This window comes from Leptonychotes weddellii, chromosome 3, assembly GCF_054177405.1.
Source record: "Leptonychotes weddellii isolate Sample4059 chromosome 3, ASM5417740v2, whole genome shotgun sequence".
Taxonomy (NCBI): Eukaryota; Metazoa; Chordata; class Mammalia; order Carnivora; family Phocidae; genus Leptonychotes; species Leptonychotes weddellii.
The window spans coordinates 109726939-109740825 of record NC_138371.1 but is presented as its reverse complement, the minus strand read 5'-3'; the positions used below and the strand labels follow the sequence as shown (position 1 = coordinate 109740825).

Below are 13887 nucleotides of genomic sequence, written 5' to 3'. Positions count from 1 at the left end.
GTGCTTTTATCATGAAGTGCTGTTGGAATAGGTCAGGTGCTTTTCCTATGCCTACTGAAATGATTGTGCAATTTTTGTGATTTATGCTATTAATAAGTTATATTACAGTAATTTTCATATGTTAAGCCATTCTTGCATTCCTCAGATAAATCCCACTTGATCGTGGTGTATAAACTTTCTATATGTTGCTGGCTTAGTTTACTAGTATTTTGTTACAGATTTTTGCATCTACATTCATAAGAAATATCAGTTTATACAGTTGACCCTTGAAAAACATGGGTTTGAACTGTCTGGGTCCACTTACAATTTTTTCAATCAATAGAGTACAGTACTATAAATATATTTTCCTTATGATTTTCATAATAACATTGTCTTTTCTCTAGCTTACTTTGTTGTATGTGACACATATATACAATACATATACAAAATATGTATTAGTTGACTGTTATCGGTAAGGCTACTAGTCAATGGTAGGTTATTAGTAGTTAAGTTTTCGGAGAGTCAAAAGTTATACATGGATTTTCAAATGCATGGGAGGTTGGTGCCCTTCACCCCTGCATTATTCCAGGGTAAACTACACTTTTCTTGTGATTGCTTTATCTGGTTCTATTACCAAAGTAATACTGGCCTCAAACAATAAGTTGGGAAATGGCCCTTCCTTTTCCATTTTCTGTAAGAGATTTTGCTATACTGTTGTTAAGGCTTCTTTACACATTTGGTAGAATTTACCTGTGGAGACATATGAACCTGCGCTTTGCCTTGTGGGAATTTTATAATAGGTCACTTCAAAGTTTCTATTTCTTCTTGAGCAGTTTGGTAGTCTATGTCATCATAGGAATTTGTCCATTTCATCTAGGTTATCATAATTTGTTGACATAAAATTATTCATAATATGATCCTTTTTATTTCTCCAAGGTGGGTAGTGATGCTCCTTTTATTCCTGATTTCGGTAATTGAGTCTTTTCTTTTTTTCTATTGGTCAGTCAGCTAATGGTTTGTCAATTTTGTTGATTTTTTCAAGGGACTAATTTTTGGGTTCATTGATTTTCTCTACTGTTTTCTATTCTCTATTTTATTTACTTCTGCTCTAGTCTTTATTATTTCCTCCCTTCTACTTTTTTTGTTTCATTTGCTCTTCTTTTTCTACTTCCTTAAGGTAAAAGGTTAAATTACTGATTTGTGATCTCTCCCCCTTTTGTTTTTTGTTTTTTTTCCCCAGTTTAAGTTATAATTGACATATGGCATTGTGTAAGTTTAAGGCATACAACATAATGATTTGACTTACATATATTGTGAATTACCACAGTAAGTTTAATTAACATCCATCATCTCATATAGATACAAAAAAAAAGTTTTTTTCTTCTGGTAAGAACTCTTAAGATTTACTCCTAACAATTTTCATATACCATACAGCAGTGTTAACTACAGTCATCATATTGTACGTTACATCTGCAATACTTACCTTATAACTGCAAGTTTGTACATTTTGTACATTTTGACCACCATCATCCAATCTCCCCCCTCCCACCTCACCACCACCCCACCACCAATAACCACAAATCTAATCTCTTTTTCTATGAGTTTGGGTGTTTGGGGTTTGGTGGGGGGTTTTGGAGTTTTGTTGTTGTTGTTGTTTTGTTTTTGTTTGTTTTTTTAGGTTCCACATATAAGCGAGATTATACAGTATTTGTCTTTCTCTGTCTGACTTAGTTCATGCAGCATAATGCCCTCAAGGTCCATCCAAGTTGTTGCAAATGGCAGGATGTCCTTCTTTTTATGGCTAAATAATATTCCTGTGTATCACAACTTCTTTATCCATTTATCATAATGGGCACTTAGGTTGTTTCCATGTCTTAGATACTATATATAATGATGCTATGAACATGGGGTTGCGGATATCTCTTCAATATAGTGTTTTCATTTTCTTTAGAATTGTTTCCTTTGGATATATTCCCAGAAGTGAAATTGCCAAATCATATGGCAGTTCTATTTTTAATTTTGAGGAGAACCTCCATACTGTTTTCCATAATGGCTATACTATATACATTCCCACCAACAGTGCACATGTGTTCCCTTTGCTCCACATTCTTGTATTTATCCTTTTTGTTGTTGTTGTTAATGTCAGCCACTCTAACAGACTTTTGTGATATTTCATTGTGGTTTTGCTTTGCATTTCCCTAATGATTTGTTATGCTAAGCACCTTTTCATGTGTCTGTTGGCCATTCATATACCTTCTTCAGCAAAATATTTATTCAGATCCTTCACCCATTTTTAAAATTGGATTATTTGCTTTTTCTATTGAGTTGAATGAGTTCTTTATATATCTCGGATATTAATCCCTTCTCAGATATATGGTTTGTAAATATTTTTTCCCATTCCATAGGTTGTCTTTTCATTTTGCTTTTTCCTTTTGTTAATATAGGCATTCACAGCTATAAATTTCCCTTTAAGCACTGATTTAGTGCATCCCATAAGTTTTAGTATGTTATGTTTTTGTTTTCATTCACCTCAAAGTATGTTCTAATTTCCATTATGATTTCTTCTTTGACCCACTGGCTATTTAAGAGTGTGTTAATTTCCACATTTTGTGAATTTCTGAATTTCCTTCTACTATTGATTTCTAGTATCATTCCACTGTGATCAGAAAACACTTTGTATGATTTCAATACTTTAAATTCACTGAAACTTGTTCTGTCACCTAATATATATTCTATGGCCTGATACAGTCTATGCTGAAGAATTTCTATATGCAATTAAGAACAATGTGTACTCTGCTGTGGTTACATGTGGTGTTCTTTGAATGTCTGTTAGTTCTAGTTTGTTAATAATGCTCTTCAAATCTTCTACTGCTTGTTGAACTTCTGCCTGGTTTCAATCCATTATTCAAAGTGGGATATTAAGGGGCGCCTGGGTGGCTCAGTCGTTAAGCGTCTGCCTTTGGCTCAGGTCATGATCTCAGGGCCCTGGGATCTAACCCCACATCAGGCTCCCCGCTCTGCGGGAAGCCTGCTTCTCCCTCTCCCACTCCCCCTGCTTGTGTTCCCTCTCTCGCTGTATCTCTGTCAAATAAATAAATAAAATCTTAAAAAAAAAAAAACACAAAGTGGGATATTAAAATCTCCTCCTGTTATTGTTGAATTTTCTATTTCTCCCTTTGATTCTGTCAGTTTTTGCTTCATATACTTTGGAATCTGTTGTTATTTGCACATACGTTTGTAACTGTAATATCTTCCTGATAAGTTGACCTTTCCATCGATATGTAATGACTTTATCCTTTGTAATAATATTTTACTTAAAGTCAATTTCTCCAATATTAGGATAGCCACTCCAGCTCTCTTTTGGTTATTGTTTGCATGGTACAGCTTATTCTATCCTTTTACTTTCAAACTATTTGTGTTTAAATATAACGTGGGTCTGTTGTAGAGAGAATATAGTTAGATCATGTTTATTTAATTCATTCTGCCAATCTCGGCCTTTTTATTGGAGTGTTTAGTCCATTTACACTTAATAACTGGTAAAATTTAAATCTGCCATTTTATTATGTTTTCTATATGTCTTATGACTTTTTGTTCCTCTATTCCACCATTACTGCCTTCTTTTAAGTTAAATATTTTAGTATACCATTTTAAATCCCCTGTTGTTTCTTCTATTATATATTTTTTAGTTATTTTCTTAGTGATTTATGCTATCTTTTATGTTTACCTATGTAGTTACCTTTACATATACCTTTTATTTCTTCTGTGAATTTGAGTTATTGTCTAAGTTTCTTTTTGTTACAACTAAAAAGATTCCCTTTCATATTTTTTGTAGGGCAGTCTGGTTTTTCTGAGATCTTAATTTTTTTTGAAGGATAGTTTTGCTGCATATCGAATTCTTCATTGGTCTTTCTTTCAGCACTTTGAATATATCATCCTACTACCTTCTGGCTTCCATGATTTCAGATGAAAAGCTAGCTGTTAATCTTATTGAGGATCCCTTGTACACAATGATTCACTTCTCTCTTGCTATTTTCTTTTTTTGGCTTTTGACAAGCCTGACTGAGTGTAGATCTCTGTGTTTATCCTACTTGGAATGCACTGACATTCCTGGGTATGCAGATTAATGTTTTAAATGAAATTTGGCAAGTTTTTGGCCATTGTTTCTTCAAGTATTCTGTCTCTTTCTCTCTCCTCCTTCAGGGATTTCCATTATGCAAAAAAAAAAAAAACAAAAAACTGTATAATTTCAACTGATTTACTTCCAAGTTCACTAATTCTTAGTTCTGCCAATTCTGAATCTGTTGTTGAGCCCATCTAGTCTTTTTTTTTTTCATTCCAGTCATTGTACTTTTCAACCCCAGAATTTGTTTTGTTCTTTTTTAATAATTCCTCTCTTTATTGATATTCTCTATTAGATAAAACATCATTTTCATACTTTCCTTTAATTCTTTAGATATGAATTCCTTTCACTCTTTGAATACATTTATATTCACTGACTTAAAATGCTTGTCTAACAAGTCCAATATCTGGACTTTCTCAGGGACACATTTGGCTTTTTTCTCTTTGTGTGGACTATATTTTCCTCTTTTACTGTATGTGTTATGTGTTGAAAACTGGATTTTAAATAATACGGCAACTCTGAAAATCAGATTCCATTCTCCACCAAAGGTTTATTGTTACTGTTTGTTATTTTTGTTAATGATAATGCTGTTTGTCCATTTCCTGGACTAATTCTATACAGTCTGTTTATCATATGCAGCTGCTTAAGTCTCTGCTCAGTTTGCTTTAGTGGTCAGCTAATGATAAAACAGAAATTTCTTTAAATGTTTTGAACCAATATGTTTCACAGCCTTTGCTGAGTTCTGTGTATGTATTCACACATGCTTTCTATGCTCTGATACGCAGTTTACAACTCTGCCTTAGCCTTTTCTTATTTGTATAGATCCTCAGTGTCAGCCAGAGGTGACAGCAGATTAGGGCTTTCTCGAGTCTTTCTTGGGCATATGTATAAACCTGTACATGTACAGGGGCCTTCTAGATTCCAAAAGATGTGTCAAAACTTTTTAAATCCCATGGATATTTCCTATCCCAATTACTCCTTTGAAGTCTTTTGGTCAACCTCTGGTCAACCCCAACTGGTGTAATCACCTCAGGCACCTGCAATGTTAAACAATTGCTAATTGTTTTTAACAAATACCCTAAGGCTGTTCACACAGAATGAGTTCTGAGTTTGGTAAAATAAAAACAAGCTCTGAGAATGGAGGTTTTCAGTAGCTGCCAGACAGGTCCTATGATGACAATTTTCTGCAAATGGGGTTTTTGAAGAGTTCAGAACCTGTTCTGTCCCCTCCACTAGCTTTTAGTTTTCAAGGCTACTGTGCTAGGAAGAGATAATGGGAGTAAGTTTAAATGCCACAAAGTTCACTGTTCTGAAAGTCAGTCTATTTTCTTGAATAAATGCTCATGGAATTGTTGCAACTCTTTGATTCAATTCCAGAGTTCTAAAATAGTTTATTTTGACAGTATTTGCCTCAGTGAAATTTTGTTCTCACTGCTATTTTGGAGGAGAAGATTTACAGAAAGTCCTTACTCTAACATTCCAGATGTGGTTCCAAGATTTGTTTAAATAAAAATACATGATAAATAAAGTATCAAAATTTTAAATTAATACACAATCAATAAAGGTGCTGTACCATGCCATACTGGAGACTGACACCAAAGGAAAAATGAGTAACACTGATCTTGTCTTTTTAAAAATTTGGCAATTTGCTCATCATGAATTTTTTGCACTAATTTTTATTTTTTTAATTGCATTAAAATATCATTTTTTTATTGCTCAGTTTTTTGATGTCCCTTTAAAATTTGCAACTGAGGCAAGTGTCTGACTAGCCTCTCTCTAGTCCCAACCTTAGAGACAGGTAATTTTTAGATATCTCTGCTCTTTAAAAAAAATTCTCCAAACTGAGATATTAGCTTTAATTCACTTTTATATTCCACTACAATATCTTGGGTTGTTGTCAAAATGATAACCCCAAAATCTAGCAGAAAAATTTCAGTGTGAAGTTTAGGGGTAGAAGACAAAGTAGTAATAATATTAAACTAACTTCTTAAATCTTCTAGTAGAGGCACATTAGCTCACTCAGTATAAAGCTCATTCGTAGTTGCCAGTTAAACTAAAACAATGTGGATTTTTTTAAAGAAATACTTGTTGAAGTCTGCAGAATTTATAAATAATGTTTGGTATATCTGCCATAGATATTTTCCAAAGATATTAATGCAACACTAACAGAAAATGCATCAGGCTTACAAATATCGATTTCAACCAAAGTATTCTTCTACATGATTTCAGTTCTCAAATTGGCATCCCCAGAAAATAACTGATAGAAATATAAGAATTAGGGACAAAAAACGTGTTTGGCTTAATATGTGGCAACACTTCCAACCTGAGAAAACAATTATTTGTTTGTGGAGAAAGACTGCCTGACTTGAGAAGCTATTTTGAATGAGTAATTTCAAACAGCATAGTACAAAATAATTAATTCTGGATGATTTGAGATTACGTCTCTGCTGGCATTTAACAGAGGTAGTGTTCATATTAGGTTTTTAGATTAGTACTCTGCAGTAATAGTCTGGTGAAGTGTGGAAATTTAACTTCCCTATTAAGTGCTCATTATTTGCTTCTGCTGTTTTGTAATTTCTTGTAATCCATGGCTCTATACTCCATGCTTTTTCCATTGTGCTTCTGTAAAGCATTTAAAATCACTATATCAATATTAGCCTATTTCTGGACAAATTTACTTCCCTTATTATGGTCTTTATAGAAGCTAATACACCATGTTGGCTTTTCATTTCTGAGGGTGGGTCAAAGTGCCCAAAGTCAATCAATATCAACCTGTCATTAATACTGGCTTAACCCTAATCACATACGCCACTGACTTACCTTTAATGACTGTGTGTACACAATGTGTGGTTTGGTTACCGGCTATAGGGCAGCCATCTAGGCATACAGGAGCCTCATCAGCCAAAGAGCAATGTCCCCTCCTCAAAACCTAATCCCAGCTGCCTTTAGGCCACAGGGTTCTCTCCAGCTCAGTTTCACCTTAGAAGTTGCTCAAGGTTCTCAGCATTTCCAGATTCCCTAAGAAAGAGTAGTGTGGTTCCCACTGTCAACATTCTTATTCAGTGCAGTTCTGTTTGTTCCTAGGGAACTGCAGGGAACCTAGGCAGAAATGCGACTTTCCTGCTGGCCCCCTTCCTACAACCAAGCCAATGGGAACCATCAATGAAGACAAACAACCTCCCTCCAACTCCCAGTTCATGTAATGGTGTAGACTGGATTCCACGTCCCTGAGAGGCCCTCAGCTGCAACCAATCCCAAGCCACCACACCACCCAGAGTCCCCAGAGCAACACCACCACTTGCCTGACACAGCCTCAGGGTGCTGCAGATAAGTGTCCAAGGGTAGGCCCAAGACACCACCACAACATAATTACAGAGGTGCGCTGCTGTTGTGGGGAGGCACTGGCCATCAGCATTAGAGTCCCCCACAACTGCCTGCAGCACCAGACCTCCCTGCTGCTCCTCCCACATGCTGGTGGAGCTCTGGTCTCAGGGCCCTACACTAGCTGTTGCCCAATGAGCAAAATGCTCCTCCCCAGATAGCCATATGGCTCATTCTTCCATCTCCCTTAGGGCTCCACTGAACGTCCCCTCTCGGAGACGCCTTCCCTGACCATCCTCCTTGGCACAGCAATTCCCTGCCCTATAGTCCTTCTATGATTTACTTTTCTCTGTAGCGCTATCCCTACCTGATATACTGAGTATTTATTTGAATTTACCCATTGCCCTGTAAGTTCCTCGGGGGCACAGTTTTCGTCTGTTCTGTTCACTGCTCTGTAGTACCTGTGCCTACAACAGCACGTGGCACACACACACACTCTAGAGCACATGGTGGATGCTGTTACAAAGAAACAAAACTGGACACTAAGGGCAGTAAAGACAGATTTTATTCAGTATATACTGCAAAAGGGGAAAGAAACTTCAGCACAGAACTGAGCTTTCCTTCCATCCATGTAGAGGTGACTGAGTGTTTTACAGGAAGAATGGGGAACAAGGAGGGGGAATAAGCAGCATATATAAGCAGAGTCAAGGAGGGGGATAGGGTGGTTGCTCAGTGTCAAGGCAATTAGGCTGTCTGTGCCTGCTAACTGGCACTTGTCCAAGTCAGGCTCCTACAGAGACTGGGAGGCAGAGGCCCTGTCCTCCCTAACGATTACAATTCAAAGGAATGGCTTTCAGGTCTTTGAGAAAGACACTCCTGAGTTGTAGGAGATACACCTACATCTCGAAGGGGCAGAGAAAGGATTATGATTGTGTTTTTCTAATAAATACTCAATGAAAGGGAAGTCAGGGGCCCACAATAAAGTGTTGGCTGGTACAAAGGGTAAATTCTTTTGGCAGCCTTGGGCTTTTTCAAACAACAACTCAAGGGGGGCTGGGTCATCCCAGGGACATGTCTTAGGCTGCCAGAAGCCTGTTAGAGTTTTTCAAGTGTCTTACTGTGTGAATTGGGGTGGAGTTGGGGGTGGGGGAAGAGTGCGCTAAAAGTTGCAGTTCTTACAGGCCAAGGCTGGTGTCAAGAGGAGTCCTCGAAGGAGCCTCACTAAAGTTTGGTCAAGGAGAGAGTGTTTGTGCAGGGGAGTGGAGAAGGGATGGATGGGGTATAAGAATTGGTGGGAAAGGGATCAAGATGATAAGATCTGAAGGCATCTGAATTCAGACAGGAAGTAGAAATCATGTCAGAGAAAAAGAAACAATCCTCCCCTCTTCTCAACAAGTCCCTTTCAAACATTCTGGCAGTGGACACAATCAGGCTGCTAATGGGGCAAGTCAAACACTTCATGCGAGTCCCTCCTGACATGCATTTGCTTCCCACAGAATATTTTCCAGCCCTGAGTTTGCTCACTGTTTAAAATTCATATTAGAGATGGATCCTAAGGAGTTTACAATAATATCTCCTAATGTTGCTGATGTTATCTGTTCCTATTCACTTTTTATTAATGAAGCCTCTTTTGGTAGTTAATTTCTTCCTTCCCCCTTGGCAGCCCGCCTCTAAAATATGGAAAGGCTTTAACCCACTTTCCTCCCTTCCCCTCCCCCGTCTCAGCTTTTCTCCACCTCCAACTCACACCCAGACCCAAAAAAGCCCTGTTTGTGCAAAATCAACAAGGCAAAGAGTTGGTTCTCCAGATAACCAGCTGATTTCAGTAGCCCTAGGGAGCGTGCACTTTGCTTTTTTTCAGCAGGTCAACTACAACATTGGCCAGATTTCAGTTTTTGTCTTTTTGTAAGACTGTAGATGTTAAAAAAAGAAAAAGCATTTTTATAAGTTAACTTAACATCTCACATAATTGAGAGCCAGAACAGATTCCGAGTTTGCAGAGCATTACATTTATATGATGGGAGATGGGGGGGGGGGGGGGGAGGCGGGGGGGGAGTGTCATCCTTATTTAAAAAGAATCCAAAATGCAAATATAAAATTAGGTATGACCATGTGAACACATTACTTGCTAGTGGCCTTCCCAGGGGGCTCAGAAGAAGCCTTCGTGAGGGGTCCTGAAGCTTAAGATTCACTAGCTTCCCAGTAAATCCACCTCTGCTGGGAGAAATAAAAGACTACAGCAGTTTATACGGCAGCATTAAAATCTCTAGAAAACCGCTAAGCATAACAGCGTTCTATTACATCAGTCCTCTAGATGCTATTCTTATCTCTCTTTCACAAACCTCCATCCCTGCCGTTCCCACTAATTTGGCAACAGCAATTCATTATAAAAGTACATGTGCTGGGCTGGGGTTGTGCATCCTTCCCCTATTTGGGCTCTAAGCATCTAGTACCGTGTCAATTATGTAATAGCCAAAACAGGGAGTTTAACAGAGTACAAAAAGCATAGTCGTCGTTCTTACATAAGCCTTCATAAACCATCCATAAGAGCTGAATATCTGGAATTACATAAGGTAGATAGAAAACACTGAGTCAGCAGCCAGGTCTATTTCCAACCTTGAAAACAATGAAAAGCTTTTTGCACTTCATTTACTAGTCTACATTAAGTTTTTAATTAGATTTTTTAATAAGACTTGATTATCTTTTCGTGCACACAGAAGGAATAACCAGACACTACTCCTCAACTTCACTCTTACCTCGGCGCAAAGAAATGTCCCACTTAGGACTTCTCTATGTACTTTACAGGAATTATGGGTCCCTGATAAACAACAACGATTTCTGCAGGCTTAAAAAAATCATCGAGGAAGATCTTTGGATACAACACAAAAGTGTACACGCTGTAATTCTTCGACACATCTTTCCAATATCATTTTTCTCTCCCCCAATTTTCAACCACTTATTTTAACTTACCTTACACCCCTGTAGCCACACGTTGGGCTACAAAGTGACTAATAGAAACAGTGCTATCCCCAGGGTCTCTGTGCAGCCCTGGGTGCACATAAGAATCACCAAGAGAGATTTTAACATTACATATGCCTCAGCATCACCCCAAGCCATGATATATAAATTGAAAACAGAAAGGAATACCGAGGTGGGGGCACAAGAGGGGGTGCCTACACGTCAGAATTTCTGATGTTTTCTACTTTTATCTTCTTCTTATCTGAAAAAAAAAATAACCATAAATACGAGTAGTGGTTTTATTGAGGGCAGGGATCTTTAATAACTGATAGCTCATAATTACTAAGTTTCCATCAGATATAAAAAGAAAATCATTCAATAGTTTGAAAGCCATAAAGGATATCTATGGGATCTTTTTTTATCTCTATCAATCAGTAGTCCAAAATTTCCACCAAGTTTCTTAATAGCCTTTACAGAATCTATTTTATTTTTTAATGTTTTGCAATTCTAATAAGTTCAGAGAAAGGGTCCTATATTATCTTAAAGGGTACCTCAAGCTAAGACCATGCTTCTCTTCAAATAAACTTTTGGTCTGAAAATACAGTTCTGACTTACCTTCAACCCCTCTCCTCAGATACTCTTGTGATCACTTTTATAACTTTACCAATGAGCAAATATTTCTTAAAGCACTTATATAACAGAGAGTACAGGCGCCTTTGGTACCCTGCCAAGAGTACTTCTTTCCATGTTTGTATTTAAAATAGAATGGTAGTAACATCACTTGTGTGCCTGAAATTCCTTCTGTACACAGGCTCAGAATGAGAAAAAAAAAAAATGGATGTAGCAAACCGCTTCGCTGCTTTACCATCATAAAGCTCAAAGGAAATAACACATTCCTACTAAATTAAGACGAAGACACAGAACAAATTATCCAAAGCTGGGGCGGGGGGCGGGGGGGGTGGAAGGACTCGACTCAACTAACCTACCACCCCTCCCGAAACAGAAGATGTTTAACCTAGCAGCAGCGAAGGCGCCAAATGAGCTGCAAAACCTCAGCCCAAGCAGGTGATGTGGGCAGGAAAGACTAAGTGCTATGATGACAGAAAAGCCAAATAAATACTGCACTGCCCTGAGCCCGGCGGCAGTCACTCCCTAACTCCGTGCACCTGTCTGCGAGCGGGTTCCAGAAGGCAGGCTGCGGAACCCAGCCCGGCCCTGCTGGACCGCGCAGAAGAGGATTCGCTCACCTGGGTGGGAAAGAGCCAAGAAAGAGGTCCAAGAAGCCACCACTGCCCTCAGTGAGACTCTCATCCCGGACCAGGTTCCGACACGCTTCCTCTTCTCTTCCTCCTCCTCCTTCAGCTCGAGTTTTCTATTTACCGACAGGTCTGGACTCTGCTGACCCGCCACGGAGGTCCGCAGAGGGGGGGCCCGACAAACTTGCCAAGAGAAGCCAGCGGAGGCGGCGCAGCCAGAGACGCCTCCGCACCTGCGGCGCTCTCCCCCGCGCCGTCACCTCGCCGCCCACGCCCGCCGCCGCGCCCGCAGCGCCCGCTCGGCGCCCCCGCACTCACCTCGCGCAGGCACCGCCCAGGCCGCCGCCCCCGCTCCGGGCCACCGGCGCCCGCGGCCGGGGCCCGCCGACAGCACGCCCGGGCGCGCCCCTGCTCGGCCGGCGCGGCCGCCGCTCCTCCGGCCGCCTCGCCCGGACAAAGACGAGCGGCGGGGCGCGCGGCGGCGAAGCCCGAGCGTCGGAGGGCGCCGCGCAACCCGGGCGCCTCGCTCGCGAGGTACGGTCGGCGGTGACAGCCGCCGGGCGGCGAGCGGGCCCGCACGGGAGGGCGGCGCGGGGCGGCAGAGGCGCGCACCCCCTCCCGGCTGCCCTGAGACGCACACGCCGGGGCCCGGGCACCTCCTCCCGGCCCGGCGCCCCGCAGACCGCAGCCGCGCCGCCGGGGAGCCGCAGCGCCCTCTGCCGGCCGCGGGGCCTCCGTGCGCGCGCCGTCCCGCTCCAGCTCCCGGCAGGCCTGTGGGCCCCGCACGGGTGGTGGCCCCACTGCGCCACCGGCGGTTCCCGGGGAAGGAAGGAATAAGACTGAGGGGAGGGGGCTTCGAAGAGCGGGATCTGCTGTTTTTCTCTTAGGACGGAAGAGGGAGCGGCTTCGAATTCTGTGCAGCAGGAGGAATTTGGGGTCAGCAGTGGGAAGAACTTGGAGGGCAGTAGGATTCCTGATTCGCGAGAAGCCCAAAGTTCATCTTTGGAAATGGCTGCAAAAAAGGCAGGCGTTTCCTTCTAGAATCAGATTATTCTGTGCCTAACACCGTTCGTAGGGTTCTAGAGAACTTGACCGCTCTTATGAATAAACACATTGACTTTTCACATTGACCCCTCCAGTCCTACCTGAAATGCTTCCAGTTTCCCTAAGTAATGCACCTAGAAGGTTTGAAAAGGCAATCGAGATCAGAGAACTCCCTCCGGCTCAACCGCAGTGGAATAAACACTTACCAATATGAAAATGAAACGGTGATGCTGGCCCTTGTACTATTGAGGTGCTAAGAGGGTGTCTTTTTCCAAACTACCATGTTAAGCAGTGTTTTATACAAGTTAACTTCTTAAACAAGCTGAACTACTTGGTGAAGGGAAATCATGAACTAGCACCTTTTTTCCACACTGTCTTTTGAAATCATTCTATCAGATCTCCCTTCCCCTCTGGAAGAATCTAAGACAGTCACCATAGCTTTTCTTGTCACTGTTAGGTGTTAATAAACAGACTGATTCTCCAGTGTTAAAAAGTCCAGTCCAACCCAAATCAAAACTTAGTCTCACTCCACTTAAACCTTCCCCATTCCCCTCCCAGCAACCACCAGTTGGTATGACCCAAACTGAGAAGCCTGCGTTGGGAAGGGAAACATCTTCTTCTTTGTTCTACATCCTTCCAGCCAGCTCTGTGAAGGCTGGTTCCGCCAGGACAGCAAGGTGGGGAAACTCTCCAGGTCAGTTTCTGCTCTGGTCGTCCACCTCACACAGATCTTCTGTGGGATCACCATGCTCTGGCAGGCTGACCTAGCTAGCTAGCTTCCGCCATGCCCATGCTGACCCACAGAAAGCACCTGGCATTTTTGCCCACCAAGCTAGAAGTGCAGATCACTGCCACTGCAGTGTCTTTCTCTGGTCATAGTCTCTGATGAGTGTCTCTCCTTGAAGCTTCTAATGTAGGATGCAAGGAGTCATCTCTAGGTTCAGGCATGTTCCCAACCCCCAAGTGAAACATACCAATTTCTCCAAATAGTTCTCCAGAAGCATGCCTTTCTTTGCATCAAGTGGCTGAGTACTCCCCCCACCACCACCTCACAGCACCCTGTAATTCTCATTGCCAACTTTCACCCTGGATCACTGTCCCCTTTCCTTAAATTTGGGCTGAAAACAGCAGAACCTATATTCAGTAACTCCTACAAGGATGGTCCAATGCTTCCATTTAAAATGTGGAGGGCGCCTGGGAGGCTCAGTC

The 13887-nt window shown here is 41.3% G+C and overlaps 1 protein-coding gene across 2 annotated transcripts in view; it reads right to left on the bottom strand.

Moving 5' to 3' along the window:
• Positions 1-11820, bottom strand: part of MTUS2 (microtubule associated scaffold protein 2) — a 505832-nt gene extending 494012 nt beyond the window's left edge. For both annotated transcript variants that reach the window (XM_081814784.1, XM_081814785.1), the window contains exon 1: positions 11626-11820. The gene's annotated coding sequence lies outside the window, so the exon portion shown is untranslated. The remainder of the gene's footprint in view (positions 1-11625) is intronic.
• Between the last annotated feature and the right edge of the window lie 2067 nt (positions 11821-13887).